This window comes from Mesocricetus auratus, unplaced genomic scaffold (assembly GCF_017639785.1).
Source record: "Mesocricetus auratus isolate SY011 unplaced genomic scaffold, BCM_Maur_2.0 Super-Scaffold_100045, whole genome shotgun sequence".
Taxonomy (NCBI): domain Eukaryota; kingdom Metazoa; phylum Chordata; class Mammalia; order Rodentia; family Cricetidae; genus Mesocricetus; species Mesocricetus auratus.
Window position 1 is genome coordinate 3,232,586 of NW_024429222.1, and position 10,779 is coordinate 3,243,364.

Below are 10,779 nucleotides of genomic sequence, written 5' to 3' on the forward strand. Positions count from 1 at the left end.
CAATATCTCCCGAAGCTGACATTCTCGCAGGGCATCATAACACACAGGTGACCAGATGTGTAAGGAAAAGGTTGTCAACGGCGACATATGAGAGCAAGTATTGAAATGGGAAGAGTAATGCAGGGTTCCTTTCCTTTTTCTTTTTTGTAATTTGGGATTTCTTATATCATGAGGCCCGATGTCAGGGTCAGACATTGCAATGAGGGCAAAAATGATGAGACGTTGTGACCTAGGCAAAGATGGAAGGGCGTGCAGCATTCTAGGTAGAGGGGCAGCCTGTGCAAAGGCCCCATGACCCATAGATTTGGCCAAAGACGAAGGCTCAATTCCATAGGGCCTTAAAAGAATTGCAGTGTGGTTGCTAGAGAAGGAAAAATCTCAGAAGTTTCAGCCAGGCTATGATGGAATGTGACTCACAGTTTAAAAACCTCCTTCTGTTGCTGTGTGGAGAAGACGCGGGGGCAGGAGGATGACAAGACTAGAAGGAAGAAGCCGGAGGGAAGCTATTGTAGATGGTCAGGTGGGGGTGACGGACTGGGTGGATGGGCATGGGATATGCATGACTCTACTCAGGGAGCACTATGGTGGTCCCTCTACACTCATCTTGTTGGGGCTCCCTCAATATGACCTGTGCATTCCAGCATTCCCCTGCATGTTATGCAGCTGGTGCATTCTGGGCCTGTCATGCAGTGCTCTGCCCCAGGCCAGACTGGGAGAGGGCTGATAGTGAGGGAGGCCACACCACAGCAGAGACCTCTTCTGTAACCACTTCCTAACACAGGCTGAGCACCACCTTGTGCTACATGCTAGGACCCTTACCACCTCACCTCCCCAAGTCCTCTTCTGCATGGGTTAGAGTGCTGCAGGTGACAGGGGCTGGGCTCCTCAACCCGGGCCTCCATCCTCTTTTAGCTGCGCCCTGAGAAGGGCCTGGCGCCTCCTTTCCCTTAGGCACAGGACATCAAGGCCTTAGCCTGGACCAACATAGACAATGTTCTAAGCACACAAAACTCACATGCGGCCTCAATGCCTTGGCATCCAGACCACAAGAAGCTTCGTGTAGCAGAACAGGGCAGTGGGGTGGCGGGCACACATCAGTGCCTTGCTCACAGCCCTGCCTTTGTGGTAACAGTCAGGCCCACAGGAGGCACACAGGAGACACACAGGTTAGCCCACAGGTTAGTCCAGGCTATACGTCCCCCTATACCTGCTTATCCCACATTACACAGCTCCGGGGCTTGACTCCTACTGCCTTCATTGCACAGCTGAGAAAGAGGAGGGTTTGGTGTGCCCAGACTCGTCAGCGAGACCCACTTACACTGCCCAGGCACACACACAGTTTTCCTCCAGCCTCTGAGGGGCACAGGCAGACTCCGACTCCAACCCCATCCCTCTCCATGGCCTCGGCACTCACTCCACACACACAACACTGTACGCCACCCGTTTCCCAACACTCCTCAGCTTTGAACTCTTTCTCCCCACTTCTGTCCCACATCTCTGCCATCACCTGCGCCTGTCTGTCTCCCTCAGACCCTGTGACGGTCCCCAGCTGCTCCTGCCTATGCTATTCAACAGCTGTGCCGGCTGAGCTGTGGCCCTAGCCCACTACTTTTATTTTTGTTGTTGGTTTAGTTTTGAGACATATAGTTCAGGCTAGCCTCAAACACCTGATCATTATGCCTCCACTTCCCGTGTTAAGTTGAAAGCTGTTTCTGTTTTAGTTAATTCCTTTTATTTATTTAAAAAAATTTAAGGCAGGTGGTTGTGGTGCACACCTTTGATCTCAGCACTCAGGAGGCAGAGGCAGGTGGATCTCTGAGTTCAAGGCCAGCCTGGTCTACAGAGTGAGTCCCAGGACAGTCAGGGCTACACAGAGAAACCCTGCCTAAAATTAATTAATTAAAAATAAAAATTAATTTAAGATAGTTTTTAATTTAATTTTTTATTTATTCAGTTTTTATGTTCCTTTACTGGAGCAAGATCCCTATACAGTGATGCATTTACTAAACAGTCCTGGGTAGAAGTTAAGTACTATTTACCCAGACAGACTTCAGTTACACACTGCCTATTGGTGGAATAGTTTGTTTATAAAGATTTATACAGGCTTTCCAGTAATCACCTCTGAAAAAGTGGCATTTAATTTTAGCTCGACTTTATAGTATTAAGAAGTCTGTGATCAGGCTGTTGGCGGTGTTGCAGCTGAGCTTGTGTGCGGCAGGTGTAAGCGGTAGCAGTGGTGTTAGCGGCAGCAGCGGTGTTAGCGGCAGCGGCCGTGTTAGCGGCGGCTGCAGCAAAGCGTTTGGCGCAATGTCTCACACCAGTTTGCTGGTACAGCCTACCAAGAGGCGGGAAGGCAGGACTTATGCTGACTATGGGTCTGTGAATGAGTGTGTGGAAAGTGTTTGTGAAATGTATAAAGAACACCTGAAGAGAATGAATCCCAGCAGCCCCTCTATCACATACGGTATCAGTCAATTGTTTGATTTTATTGACGATCTGGCAGATCTCAGCTGTCTTGTGTACTGAGCTGATACACAGATGTACCAGCCTTATAACAAAGACTGGATCAAAGAGAAGATCTATGTGCTCCTTCGTCAACAGGCCCAACAGGCTGGGAAGTAACCGAGTTGGAAGCATCAGGGGCTGGGGGTGAGCTTGGAACAGGTGCATACAGTGTGCTGCAGTGAACATTTCATATGATAGTAACCCTGCTTCCATTTTGTTACTAGAGCCAAGATTGAATGTATGACATGAAACACGAATGATCTTTTCATTCAGAAACCACCATTTGCTACCCTTTGCTCCTTTCTCTCTTTTTTTACTTAAACATTTTTATGATAACTCAGAAAGTGTTTTTTTTTGCCGTTTTAGGTTGGTTCCAGTCCTTGAAACTGTTTGTATCTGCTCTGTAGCAATGAGTGCACTAACCCTTTTTGGGGGATGGGGGTGGTGACAAGGTTAGTTATTTCCTCTGGGAAAGTCTTAGTGAAAAATAAAGAAATGTTCTGTAGTTGTAAAAAAAAAAAAAAAAAGCCTGTGATCCTGTAGCTTCCCAAAACACTCTCTGTACAATGGCGCTGAGCAGAGCCGGCTCCTTGTCCAGATCCACACAGTCACATATGAGGACTTCTCCCACATCCTTAGGACTTGACGGATGTGGACTTCTTGTTCATCTTGTTGGCCATTTAAACTGCCGATGAAGACCCATGAAAACTGTCATCCCATGTACAACCAGCTTTAAAGCAATGGGTCTGTGTGACAGTGGGAGCGGGTACTGTTATTATAATATCTAGGTAAATAAAGACTCATTAAAAATCCTAGGTTGAGAGAACAAACCAAGTGTGCATTCCATGGCAGCAAACTGCCCATGTTTCTCGCCACGAAGGCATCAAGACATGATTCAGATCCCTTTATCTGCATGGAGGGGCATTCTGCAAAGTGTGCATCAAAAAATACAAAGCTAGGCCAGGTGGTGGTGGCGCACACCTTTAATCCCAGCACTGGGGAGCCAGAGGCAGGAGGATCTTTGTGAATTCGAATTCATCCTGGCCTACAGAGCGAGTTTCAGGACAGCCTCCAAAGCTACACAGAGAAATTCTGTCTCAAAAAACTAAAGCTAGAGGTTGTCTCAGCTGTTAAGAGCGCTTACTGCTCTTGCAGAGAACCCAGGCTTAATTCCCAGCACCCACATGGCAGCTAACCACATGTAACTCCAGTGTCAGGGGATCCAAGGTCCTCTTCTGACTTCACAGGCACCAGGCACGCCTGTGGTACACATACATACATGCAGGCCAAACACCCAAACACATAAAATAATCACACAAATCAATCTCAAAACATTAAAAAACATGAAGAGAGGAAGACAAAGTTTGACATGATATCTTTATGCAAGTCAAACTTGGGAGATCATATAAGTATCTATTCTGATCAAACACTTCATGCACACATTCGGTTTTGTTGTAATAAAGCGACTTGAACATTTTTTGTTAAAACAGTGTTGTCTTTCTAGTGGAATATTTTTTAAAATAAGCATTATTTTATTCTGTTTTATGTACCTCTGTGTGCATATGAGCACGTGTGTGGTGCCTTCAGACGACAGAGGAGGATGTCGGACCCTCTGGACTTACAGGTTCTGGACGTGGGTGCTGGAAACTGAACTTACGTTCCCTAAAAGATTAGTGAACCCTCTTGATGCTGAATTATCTCTTCAGCCCAGATTCTTGTTCCTTTGTTTTGTAACTGAATTTGTTTATTAAGAGCGGTCAGAGAACAACTTGTGGGAGTTATCTGTCTTCACTCACCATGTGGGTCTTAGGGATTGAACTCGTGTTGTCAGTCTTGGCGGCAAGTGTCTTCACCCACCATGTGGGTCTTAGGGATTGAACTCACGTTGTCAGTCTTGGCGGCAAGTGTCTTCACCCACTGAGCCATCTCACTGGCACGAGAGTGCAGCTGGAAAGAAAAAAGTGCATGTTTGTGTGCATGTATGCGGGAGGGAGGATGCCCATGCGTGGGTGGTGTCCTGCATGTACCATCTACCCTTTTCGTTTGAGATGGAGTCTCTTGCTATCTCGGAACTCACCAAGTAGACTAGATTGGCCAGTCAGTGAGCCTCAGGGATCCACCTGTCTCGGCCTCCCTGGTGGCGCTGAGAATATAAGCACACCACTAGGTGAGTTCTGGGAATTGAACTCCAGTCTTGGTGCACACAGGTCAAGTGCTTTACAGAATGAGCTACCTCCCTAACCCTAGAATGAACTTTTAGTTGACAGGTAACAATTGTGCACTTGGGGGCTTGAGTGTCACCCAGCAGCAGGGTACACTCTCTGGGGGACAAGGCTCCAGGTTTGAGCCCCTATTACTACTGTAAAAGCAGAGTGCATCTTTCTTCGGTACCAAGTCTTGTCTAGGTACGTATGTCCAGAGTGTGAAGTTCAAACCAGGGCAGTTAGCATACTCATCACCTGAAGCATTTATTTATTTGTGGAAAGAGCATTCATCCTATAGCTACTTTAAAACATAGTGAGTTCTGTCATTAACCACACTCACCCCAGAACTTACCCACTCCATCTCGGCAACTCTGCACCATATCCAACCCCTGCCTGGCCCTGCTTCCCTTCCTCCTTCCCAACATTCTACCTCCTACTTCTGAAATCAACTTGTTTAGATTCCTGGCTTTGAAAACAATAAAAAGAAGTAAATAGCCGGGTGGTAGTGGCGCACGCCTTTAATCCCAGCACTCGGGAGGTGGAGGCAGGCGGATCTCTGTGAGTTTGAGGCCAGCCTGGTCTACAAAATGAGTTCCAGGACAGCCTCCAAAGCTACAGAGAAACCCTGTCTCGAAAAAACCAAAAAAAAAAAAAAAAAAAGAAGTAAATAAAGTTAATTTCAACACCATATTTTAACCTAACCATCGGAAGCATCATCATGTTGGTGTGTAACCGGCATCTAAGTCTAATCATGAAATCACTTGTCCTCTTTGTCATGCTCAACTGAGGTCTTTGGCGTCAGGCTGCACGGACACACACAGCATGTCTGATTCAGATGAGCGGTGTTCCAAGCCCTCAACAGCCACAGGTGGCCAGGGGCTCCAACAATGAGCAGATAGCTCTGCTCTCAACCCAGCAGCTGGAATGGGCTTTTGCAACATGTCACGTCTCTGTTGGGAGTGATGTAATGGTTTTAGTTTCTGAGTCTAAGTCCTTACAAGGTGAAGAGTCTTTGTCCAGCTGCCTGTCCTCTGCTGTGTACCAGGCCTTTGCCTCTCTCCTTCCTATGGTACTCTGATCACACATCACTCCTGGCTCTCTTCAAGCACTTACTCCAACATCACGTTCTTAGGGAGGCCTGCCTGACTGCTTTATTTCACCTGTAGTCCCACCCTCTATTTCTCTTTCTTTATCCCAGCCCCACTTCTAATTAATTTCTCTTCCAAGCACTTATTCTTCTGGTTGGCTATATAATATTCTTGTTTAATATATTTGCTATCTTTGTCACCCTTGTTAAATATTTTGGCTTCCGCCAGGCAGTGGTGGCGCATGCCTTTAATCCCAGGACTAGGGAGGCAGAGGCAGGTGGATCTCTGAGTTTAAGGCCAGCCTGGTCTACAGAGTGACTTCCAGGACAGCAAGGGCTACACAGAGAAACCCTGTCTTGAAAAACTAAAAGAAGAAAAAAATTGGCTTCAGTAGAGAAGAGACTTTGTTTTATGCATACTCCTAATGCCTAGAGTTTGGCACACAGTAGGTGTCAACAAGTGTTCCTTGTTGGGGTGTGGAGGATAGAGGAATGGGCACGTATGAAGAAAGGTAGATGGATGACTAGGTGGTTTGAATGAGAATGGCCCCCATAGGTTTGTATATTTGAATGCTTGGTCCCTAGTTAGTAGAAATGTTTGAAAAGGATTAGGAGGTATGGCCTTGTTGGAGTAGATGTGGCATTGTTGGAGGAGGTGTGCCACTGGGGGTAGGCTTTGAGGTTTCTCTCTCAGTCTCTGTCTCTGTCTCTCTCTCTCTGTCTCTCTCTCTGTCTCTCTGTCTCTGTCTCTGTCTCTGTCTCTCTCTCTCTCTCTCACTGTTGATCAACATGTAAAGCTCTCAGCTGCTGCTCCAGCACCATGCCTCTCTGCTCCCCACCATGATGCTCATGGACTAACCCTCTAAAACCGTGAGCAAGTCCACAATTAACTGTTTTCTTTTATAAGAGTTGCCATGGTGTCTCTTCACAGCAATAGAACAGTACCTAGGATGGATGGATGGATGGATGGATGGATGGATGGATGGATGGATGGATGATGGCTGCGTAGATGGATGATAGATGATGGATGCAAGAGTGGGTAAGTGAATGGGTGTTTGGACGGATGGGTTGTAGGATGTGTGAATATTTAAACAGAGGGATGAATGAATGTGAAGTTAGATGGATGGAGAGATGTGTGGATGAATGAGTGTACCAATATGTAAATGCTTAGTTATTTGGATGTTTACATGGATGTTGGATAGACGGATGAATAGATGGAGACCTATTAAGTGACAAGGCAGGGCCAATGAAAAGGCCATTATTCAAACTCATATACACAGGCATGATGGAGGCCTGGGGAGCCTGTGGCCTCATCAGCGCAGGTTTCTAGCTCCACCGCATGCAGTGACCTGCTTTCTGGAAGAATCCATTGTGCAGCATCAGGAGCTGCAGTGTACACAGCTGTCTAGGACACCCCTGGAAGTTCATTTTCTCAGGCCAACTTCTTATGTGGCATGAGAAGGATTTAAAAGATCTGTCCAATTATTGTTCACAGTTGATTGTTTGTAATTGCACATAAAAATTAAATAATGAGAAATTATATGAATTCTCTTGGAAGACTTCCCACAGGGGATGGATTTAAGAAGAAAAGTTCCAGGGCTGGAGAGATGACTCAGAAGTTAAGAGCACTTGTTCTTGCAGAGGACCTGGGGCTGTCTGTAACTCAGTTCTAGGGGATCTGATGACCTCCTTGAGCATTAGGTACATGTACTTGGTACATATGCAACCATGTTTGTATAAGTACAATGTTTACAGACAAAACACTCATACACATTAAATACATAAGTAAGTCCCATTCTGCTTTCGAATGATGGGTCCTGTTAGCAAAGTATTCAGGTCCTACTTTGAGAAATAATGACAGGGTTGACATGCAAGATCAGCTCCACAGATGAACCTGGCCACACCAAGTACTTTACACACCCGGCTTCAAATCATCCAGTAGACAGCAGAGGAGTGTGCCACATTAGCTCCAGAAACTTGAGACTCAGAGTGCCCTGTCTGCTGCCCTGTCATACCCACACCTGGGACTATCTGATCTGGTATCTTGGAGTTCACAGGGCCTTTGTCATGTCAAGCTTTGAAGGGTCTCCTGGTGGGCCAAAAGATGCCACAGAGACCATGGCAGGACTTGAACTCACAGAGATCTGCCTGCCTCTGTCTCCCGAGTGCTGGGATTAAAGACGTGCGCCACCAACGCCCAGCTCTCACCTTGAATTCTTGATAACACTCCCTCACCAGCAGCCTCTGCTCACAGGGGTCTTAGCTGCTATTGACCCCGCGCTGGTGGCTTTGCAGCTCACTGCACATGTGGGTGCCTTGAGGGTGGCAGAAGGGCCTTGTTCCTACCCGATGCCACAGCACCTACTGCCGCTGCTGTCCCTCCGCACTCCCTGTCTCCGAGCCTTAGAGCCTCTTTCTAGCAGCTTGCTTCCTCTCTGTGAAAAAAGTGTCGTTCAACAATGCCTGAGTACCTACTGGAAGCAGACTTTAGATGCAAACGGTGGCTCTGCCCTCCGGGAGCCTGGGTCATAGGCACTCACTGTAACAACAGACAAAAGAAACGAGATGATCCCAGGTGGATGCCACAGCATTAAGGTAGTCCTGAGTGGCTGGGCGTTGTGGCGCATGCCTTTAATCCCAGCACTCTGGAGGCAGAGGCAGGTAGATCTCTATGAGTTCGAGACCAGTCTAGTCTACAAGAGCTAGTTCCAGGACAGCCTCCAAAGCCACAGAGAAAGCTCTTGAAAAAACAAAAAAAGGCCGGGCGGTGGTGGCACACGCCTTTAATCCCAGCACTCGGGAGGCAGAGGCAGGCGGATCTCTGTGAGTTCGAGGCCGGGCTGGACCGACAGCCTCCAAAACAATACAGAGAAACCCTGTGTCATAAAAAACCACAAAAAGAAAAAAGAAAAACCAAAAAAAGATAGTCCTGAGTGACCATCCGGGCCACTTAGAAGATGGCTACACCCTTGGGGGTAAGGAAACAGTGTGGGGGGCTAGGAGAAGAAATACAGGGTCATCCCCAGAGACTTGAGCTAAAGACCCCTGCTCTCTGTCAGGGGTAAGGGATAGAGAAGAGCGTCATGAGGGACATGGGGCAGATCGAGGCTGCCTAATGTGCAGCCACTGCCCACCTGAGGTTCTTGATATCGTAAGTCATTTTAACTTTACTGCTGTCTTTCTGGCTGGCCAAACAAACATGATGTGGCCAGAGAAGGCCAAAGGACACTGGTCAGTTTGAACTTTGAGCCGCTTAGATACGAGTCCAAATCCAGTCTTCCCCAGTCAGTCACCTGAGCTGCACAAGTCACCAGGTTCTGAGGCTCAGTTTCCTCATCTGCAAAGTGATACAAAGCTGTGTGGGGCCTGGAGATGTAGCTCAGTGGTGGAGTACTTGGCTAGCATGTACAAGGCCCAGCTTCAATCCTGGTGCCACAGAAACAGAGAAGGCCCCCACCTTAGCTTGAGTGCTCTACCAGAACTCCCGAGTAGGAGCCTGCCAGCGTGGGCTCATGGAGGTTGCTTCAGTGCTGGCAATGGAACCCAGGATGGATACTTACTAGAAAATCCTCCACCATGGAGCTATGCCCAGCCCCAGACACTGCTTTCTTACACTTTTAGAGGAGAGGAAGTCTGGGACCAGGTGTCCAGTGCATGCAGGTGCTGATGGGAGCACTCTCCCTGGCTCACAGAGTCACCTCACTGTGGTGGAGGGAGGAGGCTCCAATGTCTGCCTCTGAGGAAATGCCCGTGAAGGTCTCACTCTAACTATCTGCAAAACCTGATCATCCTCCCGGAAGTGGTGGTGGCACATGCCTTTAATCCCAGCACTTGGGAGGCAGACACAGGAGGATCTCTGAGTTTGAGGCCAGCCTGGTCTATAAAGCAAGTTCCATGATAGCCCACAACACAGACAAACCTTGTCTCAAAAAAAAAAAAATCATCAACAACAACCTGATCACTCTCCAAAATCCTACCTCAAAAATAAACAAACAAACAAACAAAAAAGCAGGACAGTGGTGGTGCACACCTTTAATTCCAGCACTGGGGAGGCAGAGGCAGGTGGATCTCTGTGAATTCGAGGCCAAGCTGGTCTACAGAGTGAGTTCCAGGACAGCCAGAGCTACACAGAGAGACCCTGTCTCAAAAACAAAAACAAAACAAAACCAAACAAAAAACCAAAACCGAAATCCTACCTCCAGAACCAGCAACTCAAAAGCAGACACCAGACACGTTCAGTTCTTAGCTGTTCTCTGTGACGGCATGGCTCTAGGGAGGGTGGCGTGAGACCCAGAGATGTGCATACCCCCCTCCACGTTCCCCAGCACCTGCTTCACAAAGAGAACATTGAGGAGGAGGGATTAGAAAAGAGGCCGCATGCTCTAGCTCACTCAGGCCTTTGCAGAGTACCCAGTGGCATGACGGACTCCACTGCACGCTGTCCCCACGACTGCCATTCCACGGTAGTCATCTGTCACTCCTGCCAAACAGAAAAGGCACACCAGCAGTCCCTGTCTCTCCTTCCCTCCCTCCTTCCCCTTTCCATTCCCTCTCTTTCCCGTCTAGTTAGAGCCACAAGGCAGGCAGCAGTCACATTACCATTAAGCCCACTGTAAGAAGGGTAGCTAGGCACACATGATGACCAAAAGCCACCAACCCTTTGCCTCCTGGCCAGAGGGGCGAGAGAGAGTGTGACAAGATTGGCCATCTGCCTTGATTTGCCAGTGGCTATCTTGGGCCCCGTCACTGAGAGCAAACACTGAAGCCTGTGTACACGGTGTTCTAAATCTTCAACAGGAGGCAAACCCTGCTGCACACAGAGGTCTCCTGCCTTGCTTAAGGCTGACAACCAGTGCAGGCATCCTATGGCCATTATCAGTCTAAAGGAAACACGCTGGCAGGTGACATCGGGCCAGTGTGCCACCTTTAGTGCAAGCGTACGCTTTTGGAGCACAGAAGTGTGTAGTCACATGGAGCACTGGT

At 48.0% G+C, this 10,779-nt stretch overlaps 1 pseudogene; it reads left to right on the forward strand.

Moving 5' to 3' along the window:
• Window positions 1-2,307: 2,307 nt before the first annotated feature.
• Window positions 2,308-2,622, forward strand: LOC101840939 (annotated as a pseudogene).
• Window positions 2,623-10,779: the final 8,157 nt, after the last annotated feature.